Source organism: Papio anubis, chromosome 15, assembly GCF_008728515.1.
Source record: "Papio anubis isolate 15944 chromosome 15, Panubis1.0, whole genome shotgun sequence".
Taxonomy (NCBI): domain Eukaryota; kingdom Metazoa; phylum Chordata; class Mammalia; order Primates; family Cercopithecidae; genus Papio; species Papio anubis.
Window position 1 is genome coordinate 28,225,940 of NC_044990.1, and position 20,716 is coordinate 28,246,655.

The 20,716-nt window shown below is 44.6% G+C and overlaps 2 long non-coding RNA genes across 5 annotated transcripts in view; one reads left to right on the top strand and one right to left on the bottom strand.

Annotated features, from left to right (window-relative positions):
• The window catches only part of LOC103879242, a 45,730-nt gene extending 29,955 nt beyond the window's left edge, over positions 1-15,775 (top strand). Inside the window, exons 3-4 of the long non-coding RNA XR_002518366.2 lie at positions 10,989-11,078; positions 15,376-15,775. This is a non-coding gene — a long non-coding RNA (uncharacterized LOC103879242). The remainder of the gene's footprint in view (positions 1-10,988; positions 11,079-15,375) is intronic.
• The window catches only part of LOC103879243, a 52,870-nt gene that overhangs the window by 25,066 nt on the left and 7,088 nt on the right, over positions 1-20,716 (bottom strand). Inside the window, exon 1 of one of the 4 annotated variants that reach the window (XR_002518364.2) lies at positions 1,579-1,620. The exons of the other annotated variants lie outside the window; for them this stretch is intronic. This is a non-coding gene — a long non-coding RNA (uncharacterized LOC103879243). Of the gene's footprint in view, positions 1-1,578; positions 1,621-20,716 lie in introns of those variants that run through there. 4 annotated transcript variants of the gene reach the window in all.

Consider the following 20,716-nt stretch of genomic DNA (forward strand, 5'->3'; position numbering starts at 1 on the left):
CCTAGTCTCCCAATTTAGAGGGGTTCCTGCAGTTCTCTAACACAGGATTCCACCCAAGGTCATCAGGCACTCCTCCCCGTTATCCAGCTAGCCCTAGCCTAAACCCTCTGCTGTCGGAGAAAGTAGCCCACCCAGTACCCCCGGAAATGGGGCTCCATGTCAGCCTCGAAGTCAAAGCTGTGTCCATTGTGGGAGGAAGTTGATGGAGATGGGAGGACACTTAGAATACACGTGCCATTTTCTGTGTCTGATGTGGCTCTATGCAAGAAAAAATTCTGCCAATTTTCAGGGAATACATTAAAGTTTATAGAAGAGTTTGTTAAATTGACCATGTTCTTTAGCTTGGTATGACTTGCAGGCATTGTTGCCCACTTGCTATGCCATAGAGAAAAAGCAGAGCAAAGTGTGTGGCTAAGCCTTTCAATTATGAGAAGGTTAGAGACGTAATTCAGGGTAAAGATGAAAATCTCACTCTTTTTCTGGGTAGTTTGGTTGAGGAACTCAGGAAATATGCTAATACAGACTCAGACTGCCTGGAAAGGCGAGCTCTCCTGGGGAGGCATTTTATTACTCAATTTGCTCTGACATTAGGAGGAAGCTACACAAACCAGCAGTGAGACCCCAATCCCCTATGAACCAAGTCTTAAACACGGCCTTTAAAGTTTATAACAATAGAGATGGGGCAAAAATGGAAAAGACCAAAAGAAATAACCAAAAAGAACAATTATTGGTGATGCTGTAAGCGCCCTTCAACCTCAGGGCCACCCATCCTCAGAAAGTGTCTCAACACTGGTGTCCGGGATACCTAGACAAGAGCCTCAACTTGTCAGCCCCTAGGACAGAATCAGTGTGCCTACTATAAGCAAAAGGGTAATCAGCAATAAGAATGTCTTAATCATCCCTCGTGAGACGAAAAAGCTCCCTGTCAATGTTAGAACTAACCTTCTTCCACTAGCCCCAACAACCTGCCTTGCTCAGGTAAGCCAGAGCTTTGAATCCCTGTGCTATGGCTGCTCGTCTGTCCACTCAGCTCCACCATCTGCCAGGAAAGATGATGGTCCCGAAAAGAACCTTTGGATCAAGTCCCGGACCCTTGATCCAATGGACAGTTTCCCACAGTGGCAGACAAGCAGCCACCCAAACATTTTTCTTCCGTGTCTCTGCTGCTGGGTGACCTCTCTGGCAGCTCAGGGACTCTGAGGTCTCCCCTTTAGCAATGGATTTTGCCCCTTCCCTTCTTTATTTGATGCTACAAGATCCCCTTCCCTGCCTCTTCCTGTCTTCCATACCTATTGGAGCAAACAATATTTGGCCAAGTAGACAGGTCCCAATTTTATAAATAACAGATCCAGCTGTCTTGCACAGGTCGCTTGATTTGTGTGATGTGTGTTGCGCAGAGCATGCTATCAAATTGACTCATAGGCAGGGCGCAGTGGCTCATGCCTGTAATCCCAGCATTTTGGGAGGCCGAGGCGGGTGGATTACCTGAGATCGGGAGTTCGAGACCAGCCTGGCCAACATGGTGAAACCTCACCTCTACTAAAAACACAGAAATTAGCTGGGTGTGGTGGCACGCACCTGTAATCCCAGCTACTCCGAAGGCTGAGGCCGGAGAATCACTTGAACTTGGGAGGCGGAGGTTCCAGTAAGCAGAGATCATCCCATTGCACTCCAGTCTGGGCAACAAGAGTGAAACTCCGTCTCAAAAACAAAAACAAAACAAAACAAAACCATTGGCTTATAAATAAAACAGCACTCATAAATTAAACAAATAAGACTAAACTTGTTAGTTGGAAGGGAATATTGTGTCTTCTAAAATTTAACTTTCAGCTTTTTGCCTAGATAAAATACTGATTTTCCTAGGCTTTAGAATGCTTAACATGGCTTTAAATGTTGAACTTTTTGTGTAGTTTAAAATCTTAAAATTGGCTGGGCATGGTGGCTCACACCTGTCATCCCAGCACTTTGGGAGGCCAACGCAGGCGGATTGCTTGAGCTCAGGAGTTTGAGACCAGCCTGGGTAACATGATAAAATCCATCTCTACAAAAAATACAAAAATTAACTGGATATGGTGGCATGCACCTGTAGTCCCAGCTACTTGGGAGGCTGACATGGGAGGATCGCTTGAGCCCAGGAAGTGGAGGTTGCAGTGAGCTGAGACTGTACCACTGCACTCCAGCCTGGGTGACAGTGACACCCTGTCTCTAAATAAATAAATAAATAAATAAATAAATAAATAAAATTATAGAATGGTTCTCATCTATAGAATGTCAATATCTGATAGTTCAGGATTCTTTGCTTTCTAAATTTATATAAAATGTGCCAGGGAAAACATATATTCTTTATTGTGAAAAAGAATAACTTGTTCAATTCAGAAATTATTAAAAGGGAAGTTCAAAATATTAAGGAATGTGTGAATAAAAAAGAGAGGTGTGAGGTGAGTTATGGATGGAAGACTTTTTTTTGTGTGTGTGGGGAGGAATATATATTTTTTAAATCATCTTGTATAACGAGGAATCTTGTGTGGTGGATTCTTGTCCTAGAATAAAGTCACTGGTGTTTGGAAGGGAGGTGGTATAGGTTGGGTCAGAGTGTCCAGACATGTCACGGATTGTCTATGTGGGTCATGATGGGCTCATGAAGGGGAATTTGTGAGGGGAGTTTAGTGTTTGACTAAGCTGGCTATGATTGATGGGGGAATTGTTTGTGGTGGACTTTCTAGAAAACGGTGTATGTGCCAGGTGTGGTGGCTGACGCCTGTAATTCCAGCACTTTGAGAGGCCAAGGTGGGCAGATCACCTGAGGTCAGGAGTTCCAGACCAGCCTGGTCAACATGGGTGAAACCCCGTATCTACTAAAAATACAAAAATTAGTCAGGCGTGGTGGTGTGCGCCTGTAATCCCAGCTACTTGGGAGGCTGAGGAGGAGAATCACTTGAACCAGGAAGGCAGAGGTTGCAGCGAGCCGAGATCGTGTCACAGTACTTCAGCCTAGGTGACAAGAGTGAGACTCTGTCTCAAAAAAAAGAAAAAGAAAAAAGAAAAAAAAATGGCCTATATGTTGAAACTGGGTTGTCTTTAGGTATTCATTTGCTAAATTACCAGAAATTTTGGTTTTCAATTCTGTTATCTATTTCTTTTGAAAACTTCTCAACTTTGTGTAACTCTCTCCTTCAGCTTTTTCATCAGCCCCTGTGACTTTTTCTCCTCCAGTCTGACAGTTGCTGTGGCCTGATGCTAAAGTGTTTTGTCTTGGAGGTCTGCGTGACCAGTGTTTTTCCTGAATACAGCTTAATTCCATGCTCGTGGTTTTCCTTGACAAATAACCTTATTTTTGGCTTTTAGTTTTTTTGACTCTTTTTCTTTTTTTCTTTTTTTTTTTTTTTTTTTTTTGAGACGGAGTCTCGCTCTGTCACCAGGCTGGAGTGCAGTGGCGCGATCTTGGCTCACTGCAACCTCTGACTCCCTGGTTCAGGCAATTCTCCTGCCTTAGCCTCCTGAATAGCTGGGATTTACAGGCACCTGCCACCACGCCCGGCTATTTTTTGTATTTTTAGTAGAGACGGGGTTTCAGCATGTTGGCCAGGATAGTCTCGATCTCCTGACCTCATGATCTGCCTGCCTCGGCCTCCCAAAGTGTTGGGATTACAGGCGTTAGTCACTACTCCCGGCTAGTTTTTGACTCTTATATTGCTTAAAAGCGTTTTGAGGGCTAATGAGTACGTACCCACCTCCACTTCTATCTGGCCTAGAATGTTTAATTGGTTACAAGTCACTGGACTCTAAGTCTGTTGGCCAAAGAGAATCCCTGCCCCCGCCAAAAAAATGGAGAAAGTAACTCAGGCCATGACAGGAAACAGGTAGTCAGATGCCTCACTATGCCTTTCTCTTGGAATTTAGGCCAGGTTCAAAAGGTCTTTCAAAATTATGAAAATAAAGTATTCGCCTTTCCCACAGAGAAAAAAAGCTCCTCGGTTCAATCAGAAGACTTAGCATTACTAAAAACTTAAAAAGAAAGACCCCCTGAGCATCAGTTAAACCAAAATGGAAGGGCCCCATCCGGTATTGGTAAGCACTGTCACAGATGTTAAGCTTCAGAGAGTCACTAGCTGGGTACACCTGTCCAGGATTAAACGTGTGTCTTATGAGTCCCCACAGGCATAAAAGGAGCACACCACCACCTACATTTATAAACCTAGAAACTTAAGGCTGTTGTTTTGCACGCACATAGATAAATAACAGGATGCTGTGGGTGGGGATAGGAGCATTAATTTTTCTCTTCCTCCTAATTGTAATTATCTTGTTTAGCCTCCCTCGTAAAGTTTGTATCTTCTAGATTCCACATAAAGATGATGCCAGCACAAGGCTTCCAACTCATCCGGTCTTCTGACCTGGAAAAGAAAAACATCCTGCCACTGGTCCCCTTAGGTCAGGTATCCAGAGACTTTTACACTGCCAACACTAGGCAGGGCCTATGCCCATAAAATCAGCAAGAAGTAGTTACAGAAGATGGACCTTCACCCCTCTGCAGCCCCCCTAAGATTAGGAGGCTTTGGCCAGATGCGGCGGCTCACGCCTGTAACCCCAGCACTTTGGGAGGCTGAGGCAGGTGGATCAACTGAGGTCAGGAGTTCAAGACCAGCCTGGTCAAGATGGCAAAACCCCATCTCTACTAAAAGTACAAAAATTAGCCGGACGTAGTGGTGTTCGCCTGTAATCCTGGCTACTTGGGAGGCTGAGGCAGGAGAATTGCTTGAACCCAGGAGGCAGAGGTTGCAGTGAGCCGAGATTGTACCACTGCACTCCAGCCTGGGCAACAAGAGCAAAACTCCATCTCAAAAAAAAAAAAAAAAAAAAAAAAAAAAAGATTAGAAAGTGTATCTAATTTCTAAGGGGGAACTGAGGTAGGAGACTGCTAGGACTTGTTTTCTGGTCACAACTCTGCTGACGAAAATAGGATCTAGTTCAGACAGGATAATGTGAAGAAACTGGCCAAAACCAGCAGATGGCAACAAAAGTGCTCCCTACCTGCCCTCCTTGCTTATTAGTGTGAGACACTCCCACTAGGGGCATGACAGTTTATAAATGCCATGGCAATGACCCAGAAGTTACCATCCCTTTCCAAGAAAGTTCTAAACAACCCATCTCATTTTGCATTAACCTTCCCTTAATTTGTGTGTATTTAAAAGTGGATATAAGTGAGTATAAATACAGTTTCCAAGTGCCTATATGTTGCTGAGTCTGGGTGCACTGCCTATGAGTTAGCCCTGCTCTGCAAGGAGCAGTACCGTTCAATAAAAGAGTGCTGTCTAACACCACCCGCTCACCTTTGAATTTTTTCCTGGGTGAAGTCAAGAATTCTCCAAGGCTAAGCCCCAGTCTAGAGGCTCTCTGGTGGATCATTGAGCCCAGCAGTTTGACACCAGCATGGACAACATGGCGAAGCCCCATCTCTACAAAAAAAATACAAAAACTAGCCAAGTATGGGGGTACATGCCTATAATCCCAGCTACTTGGGAGGCTGAAGCAAGAGGATCACCTGACTCCAGAAAGGTCGAAGCTGCAATGAGCCATGATCATGCCACTGAACTCCAGCCTGGGCAACACAGTGAGATGCTATCTCAAAAAAAAAAAAAAAAAAAAAGTGGACGGGCACGGTGGCTCACGCCTGTAATCCCAGCACTTTGGGAGGCTGAGGCCGGCGGATCACCTGAGGTTAGTGTTCAAGACCAGCCTGGTCAACATGATGAAACCCCATCTCTACTAAAAGTACAAAAATTAGCCAGGCATGGTGGTGTGTGCCTGTAATCTCAGCTATTTAGGAGGCTGAGGCAGGAGAATTGCTTGAACCCAGGAGGCGGAGGTTGTAGTGAGCCAGTATCGTGCCATTGCACTCCAGCCTGGGCAACAAGAGTGAGACTCCATCTCAAAAAAAAAAAGAGAAAAAGGAAAAAAAAAGATGGATAATGGAATGTTGTGCTAAAGGCTGTCATAGACAATCTGAGAGGTAAATGCTACACTATGGACTAACAGTAAGGGGAAAGGAAGATGGCAAATTTGCAGAGAAGATCAAGTTTGATCAGTTTGCTGGCCTGAAGGTAGGACAATGACAAAGGCTCATTTTAGGGGCTTCTGGTGTACAAAGGTGTAGGGCTACTACCAAAAAGTCATTCTGCCACTTGTTGAAATGTTGTAAGGAAGACTTTGTTTAAGACTATTGCAATGGGAGAGAAAGATCAGGCTTAACTCCGAACACAGCATGGATAAATGGGTATTTATAGACAAGGAGCAGAGTGAGGGGGTTGGTGGGTGAAAAATTACTAGGAGGAGACATCAAGGGTAGAGAGATTCTTGCTAAACTGAACTAACAGGATTCTCACTGAAGGAAAGCCAAGGACTTAGACATCAAAGGTGGAGGATGAGGAACTTGCTCAGGTATCAGTGGTGATCAGACGACAAAATGGAGGGAATTCTCCCTAAACTGACGTAGCAATATTCTTGTTCACACTGGGCTAGAGAGGCCAAAGACAGGACAGGTGCCAAGGTCTTAGTGGAGTCTTAGTGGAGAAGAGGGCTCCAAGGAGCATGAGTCAGGTTGGGTCAAGGAGAGAGTCTTTGTTGGAGGGGGAAATTAAATGGTATGAAGGGGAATTTTAGGTGGTTCAACAAGGAGGCAATGTAGTGAGTGGCAACATGGGAGAACTGAGGCTGGAGAGCCCATGCTGTTGCCCCTCTTTTGCCCCTTCCCTCTCTCTCTCCCCCAGGAGCAGTTGACTGGCTGCCTCTTGCTGTGGTTCCTGTGAAAGGCGGCTTTGGTTTGGATCTTCAGTGGGATAAGGGGCTCTGTTCAGAAGAGAGGCTTCCAAATATGCATGAAGGGAAGTAACACAAGCAAAATGCAGGTACACAGTAGGTGTGCAATGCCTATGGGTCCTCTTCTCTTTCTCCCAGTGCTCCCTTTTCAGTGATGAGCCCAGAAAAGCTATAGTTCTATACCCTATACACATGTTCATCTCTCACTTTGAGGAAGAACAATTCCCCCAAACATTTTTTAAAAAACAGTAACATCTAGCAATAAATTAACAACTGGCAACGAACTGTTTCCTGCAAGTTAAATTGTTTCTGAATGCGATATCACTAGGTCCTGCCTGTAGGCTCTTAGGGACTGCACACCTGGAAGGCTGCTGGGCAGAAGTGTCATAACACATACCCCCAGCTCTTCCTTCTCTCAAGTGTCTCAGTCGTTTTGAACTATTTGGAATTTCCGCCTATTCCCCCAAATTGGCAGCCTCTCCTGACTTTTATAGCTTTTGAATTTTGTACAAAGTGCATGTATTAACTATTTACATTTTTATATTTTCAAAAAACAATGATCTCTGTTACAGCAGCTAAAGTGGATTTTTCCCACTCCAGTAACTCACCACCATATTTCCCTATTTTATCTTCTTAGCAGTACTAGTCAGCATTTTGTTTTTATGCTGCGCCCAGTCTCCCTCCACTAAACCATAATCTCCTCGAGCCAACACTCTGCCTTGTTCTCTGTGAGATCTCCAATATCTAGAGTATTTATTTTCCTTCCTTTTCTCTTCTTTTCTTTCTTTTTTTTCTGTTAGTATCTTAATTAGATTTTTAGATTGAGATGCCTTCATACAATGCTTTAGGGATTTTTAGTGTTTTTTTCCTATAGCCTGAAAGAGTTTACATAACAGAAATTATCTATTCATAAAGCAATGCTACTCAAAATGTGTTCTGCAGGCACTAAAGTATAAATCAAACATACTGTTTAGTTCAAACGTACTATTTAGCTGAGTTTGTTTGTTTGTTTTTGTTTTTTTTAGCAAAGACTTCGTTCATGAAGGAAGCAATATACTGATTTCTGTTCCAGTGCAAGCTCCTTAACTTTTTGCAGGCTGGTAGCAAACAGTTCTGTAACTAGCTACCTGAGTAGCACTGCGGTAAAGGGTAACAGAATACAGATAAAAAACCACCAGAGCCTGGTGCTTTTTCAACTGTTAGATTTAAATTGCCTTTCTATTCTCTTCTGTGGGCATTGATCTGTTTAGATTTTCTTCCTTTTCTTGGCTCAGTTTTGCTAAGTTATATTTTACTAGGAAGGTATCAATTTCCTCTATTTTCAGATGCATTTCAAGAGTGTTGCACAGAATAGTTTCTTTTAGTTCTCTTTATCTCTTCCACATCTGTTTTGGATCCTCATGAGTAAATAGAGGAACATGCAGTAAAAAAGATTGAGAAAAGAGTCAAAAAGGTTAGCGTTCAACCAGGAGAGCTCAGTATTATTCTGGTCACTGAATATGCAAAAATATGCAAATTATCAAGGGGCTTCATATTTTATCTCTTTTAATTATCCTGAAATAGTTTTAGTATTAATTGCTTTTTGAAGAAGTAGATATTGCCTATTAAATTATCTACGTAGAGACTGGTCAAAGAGTTTCATATGTTCTTTTTGTTACTTGTTTTGTTTCCCATTTTTTAATTTAAATTTTTTTATTTCTATTTTTTTTTTTTTTTTTTGAGACGGAGTCTAGTTCTGTGGCCCAGGCTGGAGTGCAGTGGTGCGATCTCGGCTCACTGCAAGCTCCACCTCCCGGGTTCACGCCATTCTCCTGGCTCAGCCTCCCGAGTAGCTGGGACTACAGGCGCCCACCACCGCTCCCGGCTAATTTTTTGTATTTTTAGTAGAGACAGGGTTTCACTGTGACCTCGATCTCCTGACCTCGTGATCCGCCCGCCTCGGCCTCCCAAAGTGCTGGGATTACAGGCGTGAGCCACCGCGCCCGGCCTATTTTTTTTTTTTTTAGAAAGGGCATGAACAAGTTCCCTTTGCATTCAAAGGCTGGTCTCAAAATTGACGGACTAAAACCAGTACTTACATACAGCTAACTAGTGTTGGTAGTGTTTAAATTTACTTTTGGACTTATAGAACAATTCATCAATTAGTTAATCCAGATATGGCAAACACTCATAAGGTATAGTTGGTGCAATTTTTATTTGTAAACATTTGATCAATCATTAAGAGACATTTCTGACCAGGCGGGGTGGCTCATGCCTGTAATCCCAGCACTCTGGGAGGCCGAGGCGGGTGGATCACGAGGTCAGGAGTTCAAGATCAGCCTGACCAACATGTTAAAACTCCGTCTCTACTAAAAGTACAAAAATTAGCTGGGCATGGTGGCACGTGCCTGTAGTCCCAGCTACTCAGGAGGCTGAGGCAGGAGAATTGCTTGAATCGGGACCCGGGAAGCGGAGGTACCAGTGAGCCGAGATCGCGCCATTGCACTCCAGCCTGTGCTACAGAGTGAGACTTTTCTTATCCTGCTGTCTCCATAAAGCATTCCTTGGCAACTTTAGCCTGAAGTGATCTCTCTCTCTCTCTACTGAACTTTCAGAACAATTATTCTCTCTATAATTAATTTGTCGATTAATTGTATTAGGCACTGGGACATCTCTTCCACTATTGTTTTAAAATTAATTTTGTTTTTCTTATTAAACTTTTAAAAACACAAACTTTATTTTCAAGCCAGTTTTAGATTTACAAAAAATTACAGATAAAATGGAGTTCCCATATACCCATGTAGTTTGCCCTATGATTAACATCTTACATTAATATGGCACAGTTGTTACATTTAATAAACCAATATTGATACATTAATATTAAAGCTTATGCATTATTCAAATTTTCTTAGTTTTTCTGTTCCAGGGTGCTACGCTGCATTTAGACCTCATGTCTCCTTGGCTCCTCTTGGCTGTGACAGTTTCTCAGACTTTACTCTTTTTTTTTGGATGATCTTGAGAATTTTGAGAGGTATTGGTCAGGTATTTTGTAGAAAGGCCCCCTATTGGGATTTGTTTGATATTTTTTTCATAATTAGACTGGGGTTATGGATTTGGGGGAAGAAGATCACAGATGCAAAATGACATTTTCATCACATCAGGTGTACATATTGTTGACATGATTTATGACTTATGATTGATGTCGACCTCGGTCATCTGGCTGAGGTGATGTTTGTCACGTTTCTCTGCGGTAAAGTTATTCTCCTCTCCCCCTTTCTACACTGTACCCTTTGGAAGGAAGTCATTATGACAGTCCACACTAGGAGTGGGAGTCATTTGCACATCCTTACAGGTGACGTGTTTACAGAAATTATTTAGATTTCTGCATGGGAGATGTATGTCTCCTCCCCCATTTATTTACTCAAACATGGGTCCTTTGAATCATTATCAAATAACATGAAAACAATATCCAAGTGTTAGCCCTCTGTTTGAAGGTGGGCATCTTTAGTGCTCTGCCTGGTCCTGATCCCCAGATCCAGCCTGCTGGCTGTCCTCTCGGAGGACTGAGGATGGAGAGGTTTTGCCTGCAGTAAATTGACTCTAAGACAAATTTCAGCAAAAGGAGTTCCTGCAAAAAGGACACTTTTCGAAGTAAAGTGACTTTCCAGTATCTAAACTGGAAACCAATGATGATAGAAATTAGGATGGATATTTGAATCCACACAACCCAATAAATTAAGTATTACTATTATTATTATCATTATCCTCATCCTTATTTTAAGTCGATAATCAGGAGAACATGTCATTTAACCTGCGAAAGCCCCTGACACTAAATCCTATGCGTCTTTGCGATCTGTCCCAGATTATATCCACTAGTCCTTGAGGACTTTTCTCCTTGGCAGCAGTTAGCAGAACTGACACCCCCGTCGCTTCTGCTTTTGGTTTGTCACTGCCTCTTCATGCCACTTCCTGCTCCCTCTGTACTAGGGGGGGTTCACTCATGCTTGGCAATTCTACATTTGAAACTCCTTCAGTTCCCTAGGTATCCACAACATCTGCAAGAGTTTTATTGCAATAGAGAATTTTGCTATCATTATTAGGAAAAATTTTTGAAGAGTAAGATAAAATTCCAGACCCTTGGCTTGCTCCATCTTTACCTTTTTTCTAATTGCTGGACATTCCTACTTCTTCCTCAGACCCTGTCTCTCAGGACTCTGAAGCATCTTCGTCTCACCTAAGCCATCCCCGTGGGATCATTATTATATGACATAGCCACCAAAGTGCAGGTAGGCACTTTTACGAATTTGTTTACTCAGTAGTATTTATTCCGTAGGGCTTTCTGTGTACAAACAGTTGTGTTAGGTTAACCATTAGAAGGCCGGGCGCGGTGGCTCACACCTGTAATTCCAGTTCATTGGGAGGCTGAAGTGAGAAGATTGCTTGAGCCCAGGAGTTGGAGACCAGCCTGGGCAGCATAGAGAGAGACCCTCCCATCTCTGCCAAAAATGAAAAAAGTTAACCAGACATGGCAGCGTGTGCCTGTAGTCCCAGGTACTAAGGGAACTGAGGTGGGAGGATCCTTGAGCCTGGGAGGTTGAGAATGCAGTGAACTCTGATCATGCCACTGCACTCCAGCCTGGGCAACAGAGGAAGACCCTGTTTCCCCCACCCCCCTCAAAAAAGATTAACCATTAGGTAAAAACCTCAAAGTATTATCTGCCCCTGGAGGATTTGCATAAACAAGAGTTAAAGCCTTTTGAAAAACAAATACTGAAGGTCAAATTTTAGGCAACAAATTATGGATGAGAAAAGACTCTAGAGAGTATTAACAACCTTCCCAGTATCCCTGAAATGGTACTGATCTCCTCCTGAGCATGCCTGCAAGGAGGGCTCTGGGTACCACAGTTTGATGTCTACACTGTGTGCCCCACCGGAACAGCTGCAAAGTCAAGACCTCCTCGTTAATATAAAATCAATAGTTTATGAACATTAATATTCATTATTTTGTTCATTGTCATAGATGTTCATTAGGTTATTCATAATGTATTAATATTACGTTCATTGTTATACATTCATTGTTATTCATGATGTATTATGTTCATGGTTATGTGTTCTGTATTCATTATGTTACTCATAACGTATTATGTTCATCATTGTATGTTTTTATTTTATTTTATTTATTTTATTTTTTTTAGACAAAGCCTTGTTCTGTTGCCCAGGCTGGAGTGCAGTGGTGTGATCTCAGCTCACTGCAACCTCTGCCTCTTGGGTTCAAGCAATTCTCCTGCCTCTGCCTCCTGAGTAGCTGGGATTATAGGCGCCCACCACCATGTCCAGCTAATTTTTGTATTTTTAGTAGAGATGGGGTTTCACCATATTGGTCAGACTGGTCTCGAACTCCTGACCACCACGTGATCCACCCACTTCAGCCTCCCAAAGTGCTGGGATTACAGGCGTGAGCCACCATGCCCAGCCTTCACTGTTATATGTTCATTATATCACTTATAATGTATTATGTTTATAATGTGTAATGTCTGTAAGTATTATTGATAGGTTTGGCTGTGTCCCCATCCAAATCTCATCTTGAACTGTAGGTCCCATAATTCCCACGTGTCATGGGAGGGTGGGGGACTCAGTGGGAGGTAATTGAATCATGAGGGCAGGTTTTCCCATGCTGTTCTAGTGACAGTGAATAAATCTCACAAGATCTGATGGTTTTACAAAGGGCAGTTCTCCTACACATGCTTTCTTGCCTGCCACCATGTAAGACATGACTTTGCTCCTCCTTCACCTTCCACCATGATTGTGAGCACTCCCCAGCCATGTGCAACTGTGAGATTAAACCTCCTTTCCTTTATAAATTACCCAATCTTGGGTATTTCTTCACAGCAGCGTGAGAGCAGACTAATACAATTGTGTTCTTGAGTTCACTCAAGTATAAAAAGTGCAACCCTTTGGGTTCTCATCCTATTTCTGCCACTGACTGCTAAGTGATTCTGGGCAATTCCCTCAGGCTCTCTGAACCTTATAAGCTGCAGTTGTAAGATTGAGAGGTTGCTCTAGATAACAATAGCTAATATTTATCAACCTCTTACTATATACTAAATACTGACCTAAGTGTTTTACATGAATCATTTCATTTAATCTCTATGAGTTAGGTATTATTATTTCTTTCATTTTACAGATGAGGAAACTGAGAGCCAGACAACTTGCTGATGTTACACTGGCTACCACTTTACTGTGAGCCATGGAGCATCACACCTGGTCTCATGGCAGGAATGGCTTCTTGGCCTTAGGGAACACTGGCTGTGTGGAAAAACCACACCTCAGAATGATCCATTGGAGAGAAAAGGGGAGAGGGAGTTTGCTGCCCTCTCTGCCCTGTCTCTTGTCTCTACTGGCCCAAGTTTGTCCCATGGGGAGTCGAGAACCCCTTCCTCCTGGGTGGTGTCATGCAGCCTCTTTAACAGGCGCTAGGGAGGTTAGCTCCCAGGCCTTGTGGGTTGGCTGTTTATCTGAGTCTGGAGGTGGTTGGAGGAGCCATAACCCCAGATAGGGAGCAGGTGTGTGGGCCACACACAGTAGCTGAGGCAAAGCAGGCACCTGAGGAAGCAGATGAGGCTGAGAGAAGTCTGATACTCATGGATGGGTGTGGTGAGTGGTCATTGAAATGCAGACAACTGGGCTGGGCGTGGTGGCTCATGCCTGTAATCCCAGCACTTTGGGAGGCTGAGGTGGGCAGATCTCCTGAGGTCAGGAGTTTGAGACCAACCTGACCAACATGGCAAAACCCCATCTCTACTAAAAATACAAAGATTAGCCGGGTGTTGTTGTGGGAGCCTATAATCCCAGCTACTGGGGAGGCTGAGGTGGGGAGAATCACTTGAACCCAGGAGGTGGAGGTTGTGGTGAGCTGAAATCACATCACTGCACTCCAGCCTGAGTGACAGAGCGAGACTGTCTCAAAAAAAAAAAAAAAAAAAATTACATTTGTGTCAGTTTTTTTAAAAAAAAAAAGTTTAAATTTTAGAAGTTTTAGATTTACAGAAAAATGGCACAGATAGCACAAAGAGTTCCTAGAGTTCCTATGTGCTCTGCACCCAGTGCCCGTATGATTCATATCTAACATTAGTATGGTACATTTGGCATAATTCATGAGCCAATATTTATACATTATAATTAATTAAAGTCCACACTATGTCAGATTTTCATCGTTTTTACCTAATGTCCTTTTTTCTGTTCCAGGATCCCACATTACATTTACTTGTCATGTCTCCTTAGGCCCCTCTTGGCTGTGATGGTTTCTCAGACTTTCCTTCTGTTTAATGACCTTGACAGTTTTGAGTAATGCTGGTTAGGCATTTTGTAGGGTGTTCTTCAATTGTAATTTTTTTGATGTTCTTGTTCTGATTTGACTGGGGTTGATTTGGGGAGGAAGACCAGATAGTTAAAGTGCCACTGGGATCACATCATATCAAGGGTACGTACTATCAATATCACTTACCATGATGATGTTGACCTTGATCACCTGGCTGAGGTACTGTCTGCCAGATTTCTCCACTGTAAAGTTGCTCGTTTCCCCCCTTTCCATATTGTAGGCTTTGGAAGAAAGTCACTGTGTGCAGCCCACATTTTAGGAATGGCGGTTTATACCCTATTTCCTTGAGGGTGCAGTACCAACATAAATTATTTGGAATTCTTCTGCCCTGGGGATTCGTCTATCCTTTCTCATTTATTCAATCATTTATTTATATCAGTATGGACTCATGGATATTTGCTTTATACTTTGGGCCATCATCTAGTACTGCTTTATTTTATTTTGTTTTATTTTTTGAGATGAAGTCTCACTCTGTCACCCAGGCTGGAGTGCAGTGGCGGGATCTCGGCTCACTGCAACCTCTGCCTCCCAGGTTCAAGCGATTCTCCTCCCTCAACCTCCTGAGTAGCTGGGATTACAGGCGTGTGCCACCACGCCCAGCTAATTTTTGTAGTTTTAGTAGAGACAGGGTTTCGCCATGCTGGCCAGGCTGGTCTTGAACTCCTGACCTCAGGTTATCCACCCGTCTTGGCCTCCGAAAGTGCTGGGATTATAGGCGTGAGCCACTGCGCCCAGCCTAGTACTGCTTTATTTTGTTGTTCAAATTTTCCCAGCTCCGGCCACTGGGAGCTCTGTCAGTTGGTTTCTGTGTCCCTTTGGCATACCCCAATCATTGTTGGGGGTGGGGTTCGGTTTGTTTGTTTGTTTGTTTGTTTTAACAGTTTATTACTTTCTGGCACTAAAGATGCTCCAGGCTCACCTTGTGTATTTCCTCACCCAGTCCTAGAGTCAGCCATTTCTTCAATAAGCCCTAGTTCCTCTTCGTGAAGAATGGTATTACGAACCAAGAGCTGGGCTCTAGCTGTGTCATTACCACTGGGGTGTCATTAATTCCAGGCCCTCTCAGCTGACAGAGCAGGAAAATATACGTGTGTGTAATAGTCAGGAAGGTTCCTTTAATCTTACAAAGCACACTTTGAAAAACTGAACCAATTTAGAGTTCTCTGGCTGCTCAGTCTCAGTCTCTTTTGTTTTCCTTTTCCCAGTGCCTGTTTCTTTGTGCGAGTCCAGACCAGTTTGTCCTCGAATCCCTTCCTTGCCCTCCCTCTGCTCCATGGCCTCCTGCAGGGAGCTGATCCCTGACGTCTCCTAGGTTCCCAGGTCAGCCGGCTGCTGGCTGGACTCTGGCCAGGCCAGTGCGGCACCAGCTGGAGGTGGGGGTAGCACTTCCAGATGCAGCTCCAGGGCCTGCTGGACAGGCCCCCCCCACTGCTGTGATTCTGCCTTCTTCTAGGCTCTAGTGACATCACCCCTGTCCTTTGTCTCTCCTGACTGGAGGTGTCAATGACTTCTGACTGGGGTCTCCCTGCCCCTGGTGGGCTTCTCAACTTCTTCTGTCACATATGTAACCATTTCTCCGAATAAATTCTTTTTGTTTAAAACACTCAGTGCTGTCTACTTCACTGGTGGGGCCCTGGACAGAACTGTTTCATTAGAAAGGGACCCCAGGAATGGCAGTGGTGTCTGAGTAAAAGCAGGATGGAGGGAGAGTGAGTTCAAGGCAGTATTCTCAAGCCAGTACTGCTGTGGGCCCTAGGACGCCATCCCACTGGGGACCCTAAGTTGCTGGGGAGAACAGCCCTCAGCATTGTCTGACAGCCCCAACTGCTCGAGGTGTGCCCAAAGGTGAAGAACTCTCTAGCACTTCCAGGTTTTCACACAAATCTGAATGGCTCAGTGGGTCCCCACAAGGATCTCCAGCCCCCGATAGATGCTGGAGATTCGACAGGAGGCTGAGGGGAGGGATGGCCGGGGTATCAGCTGAACCCATTGCCACAGCAATAACTGAAGTTTAAACAAAATTAAAAAGGATGGGCTGGGGGCGGGAGACAGGCCCAGAGGTGTCTGGGATGCTGAGCTCCCCTCCGCTGGGGCCCTTCTCACAGCTCTCTTTTCCTCTCAGTCTTCACTCTTTCTGAGCAATCTCTTACACACCCCGGGGTTTCAACAACTATCTACATGACATGGGAGGATCGGAGTTTGCTTTGTGCTTTAAAAAGAAATCTGTTGAAGCCCCTGACTGGCTTTACTTGCAGAAATTCCCTTTGCAGAGAAAAGAGGCTTCCACACACTTTGCCTAACTAAATAAGAAAATGGACAGTTTATATAATAATTGAATTACATTAATGAGGTCATTCTCAGCAGGTATTTATGACAAGGCTGGGGAGCAAATGCAACCTTCTAGAAAAACCACAGTGGTGGTCATTTTAAGTGAAGAAACACATTCTTTTTTTGTTGTTTTGTTTTTGAGACAGGGGTGGGTCTCACTATGTTGCCCAAGCTGGTCTCGAGATCCTGAGCTCAAGCGATCCGCCCGCCTCAGCCTGCCAAAATTCTGGGATTACAGGTGTGAGCCGCCATGCCTGGCTTAAGAAATACATTTTTTCTGAGTTGGAGTCTCGCTCTGTCACCCAGGCTGGAGTGCAGTGGCGGGATCTCAGCTCACTGCAACCTCCGACTCCTGGGTTAAAGCGATTCTCCTGCCTCAGCCTCCCAAGAAGCTGGGACTACAGGTGCCCACCACCACGCCCAGCTAATTTTTTGTATTTTTAGTAGAGACAGGGTTTCACTGTGTTAGCCAGGATGGTCTCAATCTCCTGACCTCATGATCCGCCTGCCTCGGCCTCCCAAAGTGCTGGGATTACAGGCGTGAGCCACCGTGCCCGGTCAAGAAATACATTTTTTACCACAAACATTTCAACAAACGCAATTTTCTCTAACAAATATGCATAGTGTCAAGGTTACAAGTCAACTGTCCTTGGAAGAGAACTATTGAAATTAAACTCTATGACAAGAAGGCTTTTTGCCCTTCTAAGTACCAGAAACCCAACTACATGATGTCCGGCTACAGAAAGCAGACAGACTTAACTTAAATATTATGGTGAGCAATACATAAATCTTCGCTGACCTTCCCCCTTCATCTCCATGTGCACAGTCATCGCTTTGGATCCTCAAAGCGATTGTGTTTTACTTTTCTTTTTTCACTCAGAGTTTCCATTAAGTGTCACTGAAACTTGTGGCATAAGATTGAACAATGGTATTAATCCAGATTGAATCAAAGCAGATAAAACAGCTCGGGCAACGGCTGTTTTAGCCCTTTAAAGATTCCAAATCTGGCCTTGTTCCCCATCCCAAACTGAAGCTGCTGACGCTGGAGACTGTGGAGAGAAAAGGGTGGCACCCAGCACAGGGGCCCAAGGGGTTCAACAAGCCACGGTGCCAGGTGGTGGCTCAGGGACTCACAGGGCAGACAGTGTCTGTTATTTATTTTAATTAATGGCCTACACTTAAAAGGAGTTTCACAGGTAAACTTCTGGCTTCTCTAGAAAAAATGGGTAGCTCTTTCTTTCACCCCTGAACTGGCAATCTCACATGCCAATGGCAGCAGCCGGGCAGTGGTGGCCCCTTCGACCTCATACACGCTCACTCTCCTTTTGGAGAGGAGAGTCACTGTCACTGTCTTGTGGCCGTTTCACTTATTCATGCCTGGGCTGGCTCCTGCAGACATTGGTGGTAAAGAGATTAGAGGGTGTGGCCAAATTCCAGAGTGGCTCCAAGAAGAGATCAAAGGACACACACAGACATACACACACACACACACACACACACAGCTTTGCATTCTAAGCTCCATCCACAATGAAATTCCTCCAGTTCCTCTCACCTTGTCTCCTCTCAGCCTTTGCTCAAGCTATTTTATCTGCCAGCAACATGCTCCTCCACTGTCCCCCGCCCACTTGGTCACATTCTATTCAACCTTCATGATGTCACCTCTACAGGAAGCCTCCCGGCCCCCAATGAAGGTTCAGATGGATGTCAGAGAGACCCAAAGTAACAGCAACTTAGAAAAAAGGCAAACCTTTAATTCTCTTCCAAGGGAGAGTCCTGCCCAGTGAAGGCCCTCCCAGTGCCTGGACTCTTCTATGTGCCGACCTATCCGTGAGGCACAGCAGACACAGTGCCTAGGGCCCATGAAAATGTTTTAATTTCATTTAGAATCAGAAGGAAAAAATGAATATAATGATAAATCCAGGCTGAATTATTTTTGCCATTTTACTAACACAGTAGTAAAAACAAATTTTTAATATATATTTTTTTTAACAGAAGAAGGGGCCCACAAAGGCAAAGGTGCTTAGGGTTCCCAAAAGTCATAATGCAGGCCAGGCGCGGTGGCTCATGCCTGTAATCCCAACACTTTGGGAGGCCAAGGCGGGTGGATCACTTCAAGTCAGCAGTTCCAGACCCTGGGCAACGTGGTGAGATCCCGTCTCTACTAAAATTACAAAAATTAGCTGGGTATGGTGGCACATGCCTATAATCCCAGCTATTTAGGAGGCTGAGGCAGGAGTATCACTTGAACCCGGGAGGCAAAGGTTGCAGTGAGCCGAGATCTCATTACTGCACTCCAGCCTACTGGGCGACAGAGCAAGACTCCGTCTCAAAAAGAAAGTCATCATGCAGCCCTGGGTGGTTACTCTCATCTATGTGGTCCACGCTGGCTCAGCAGTACAATGGAGGGAGAGAACCAGGAAGGAGGGGCTGGGACATTTCTCTTTAAGGGTATAATTTGGGAGTTGCACATACTATTTTTCCACCCAACCCATTGTACGAACGTTAATCTCATGGCCACACCCAGCTATAAAGGAGGCTGAAAATGCTGTCTTTATTTTGGATTGTCATGTGCCCAAATAAAAACTCTATTCCAATGTGAGAAGGAGAGGGCCACTATTGGGAAAACTAGCTCCCTCTGCTAAGTGATCTTTCTAGATGCTTTCATGGCTCCAAGAGGGAGCAGGCAGAAGCTGCAATGTCCTTGATGACCTAACTTCAGAAGCCACATGCCATTGTTTCCACAATCCTATTGGTGACACATAGGCCAAGCCCATCCTGTGTAGGAGGGCCCCACACCAGGCACGAATACAGGGAGGGGAGAATCACTGAAGGCCATCTGGTGACTTCCCAATGCCTGGGAGGCCCCTGTGAACTTCCTGCAAGGGATTCAGGGAGACCCTGCTTGCTCTTAGAAGAGCTGCTCCCCTCCCTTTTTCCCTTGTGTCTATAAGCACATTTCTATGTCCTTGGAGCAGACAGACCCTAAGAAAGCGATGAAGGGAGAAAAAGACACTATTATTGGTCCCATCTCCTGTTAGCAAACATAGGGGTCGCTGTGGCCTTGTCTTCTTGGTAGCCTGGTGTTTCTTCCTGGTATGTGGTATTTCCAGCTGGCTCCCACTCATCTGCACAAGAGTGAGCAACAGGCCTCAGGGATATGGCCTCGAACAAAGTCCCCGTTCCCTGGAACTTACCCTCAGTAAGGAGAGACAGATATCAAGAAACACAGGACACAGCAGATGGTAGAGTTATAAACATAATTAAAGCTGAATAAGTATGTGTGTGCTATTTTACAGAAGGTGTGAGGGAAGGCCCCTCTGCAGAGGTGACATTTTCACCAAGACCTAAATGAAGAGAGGGAGTGAACCACAAGAATATGGGAGGAGGGCCAGGTGTAGTGGCTCACGCCTGTAATCCCAGCACTTTGGGAGGCTGAGGCAGGCAGATCACCTGAGTTCAGGAGTTAAAGGCCAACCTGGCCTTTTAGTAGTAGACATGAGGATGACCCCATGTCTACTAAAAATACAAAAAATTAGCCAGACATGGTGGCATGTGCCTGTAGTCATATATATATTTATATATGTAGTCATATATATTTCCTTCCATATATATATATACGGCAGGAGGAGTGAATGCGAGATCAGGAGAGAGTCTTTCAAGACAGGACTAGAACAAGATGGGACTAGAATGTGTCTATTGCCAAGGAGCAACTCGTGATTCAGGGATGCAGGAGAGGTGAAATCCAGAGACCAATGAAACGAAATGGCCTCTGACCGGAGCTGGGCCCTATCTCCCATTGTATTAACAGCAGGAGGGGGCCGGGTGCAGTGGCTCACGCCTGTAATCCTAGCACTTTGGGAGGCCAAGGCGGGCGGATTACTTGAGGTCAGGAGTTCAAGACCACCCTGGTGAAACCCCATCTCTACTAAAAATACAAAAATTAGCTGGGTGTGGTGGTGGGCACCTGTAGTCCCAGCTACTCAGGGGGCTGAGGCAGGAGAATTGCCTGAATGAGGGAGGCAAGGTTGAAGTGAGCCGAGATTGTGCCACTACACTCCAGCCTGGGTGACAGAGTAAGACCCTGTCTCATAAAAATATAATAAAATAAAAATAGAAATAAAATAGCGGGAGGGAAGGCAGGATGCAGATGCAGATGGAAGCAGGTTGGAGATGTGGTGATTGGAAGGTGAAGGGGTTTCGTGTGACTGCTTCCGGTTT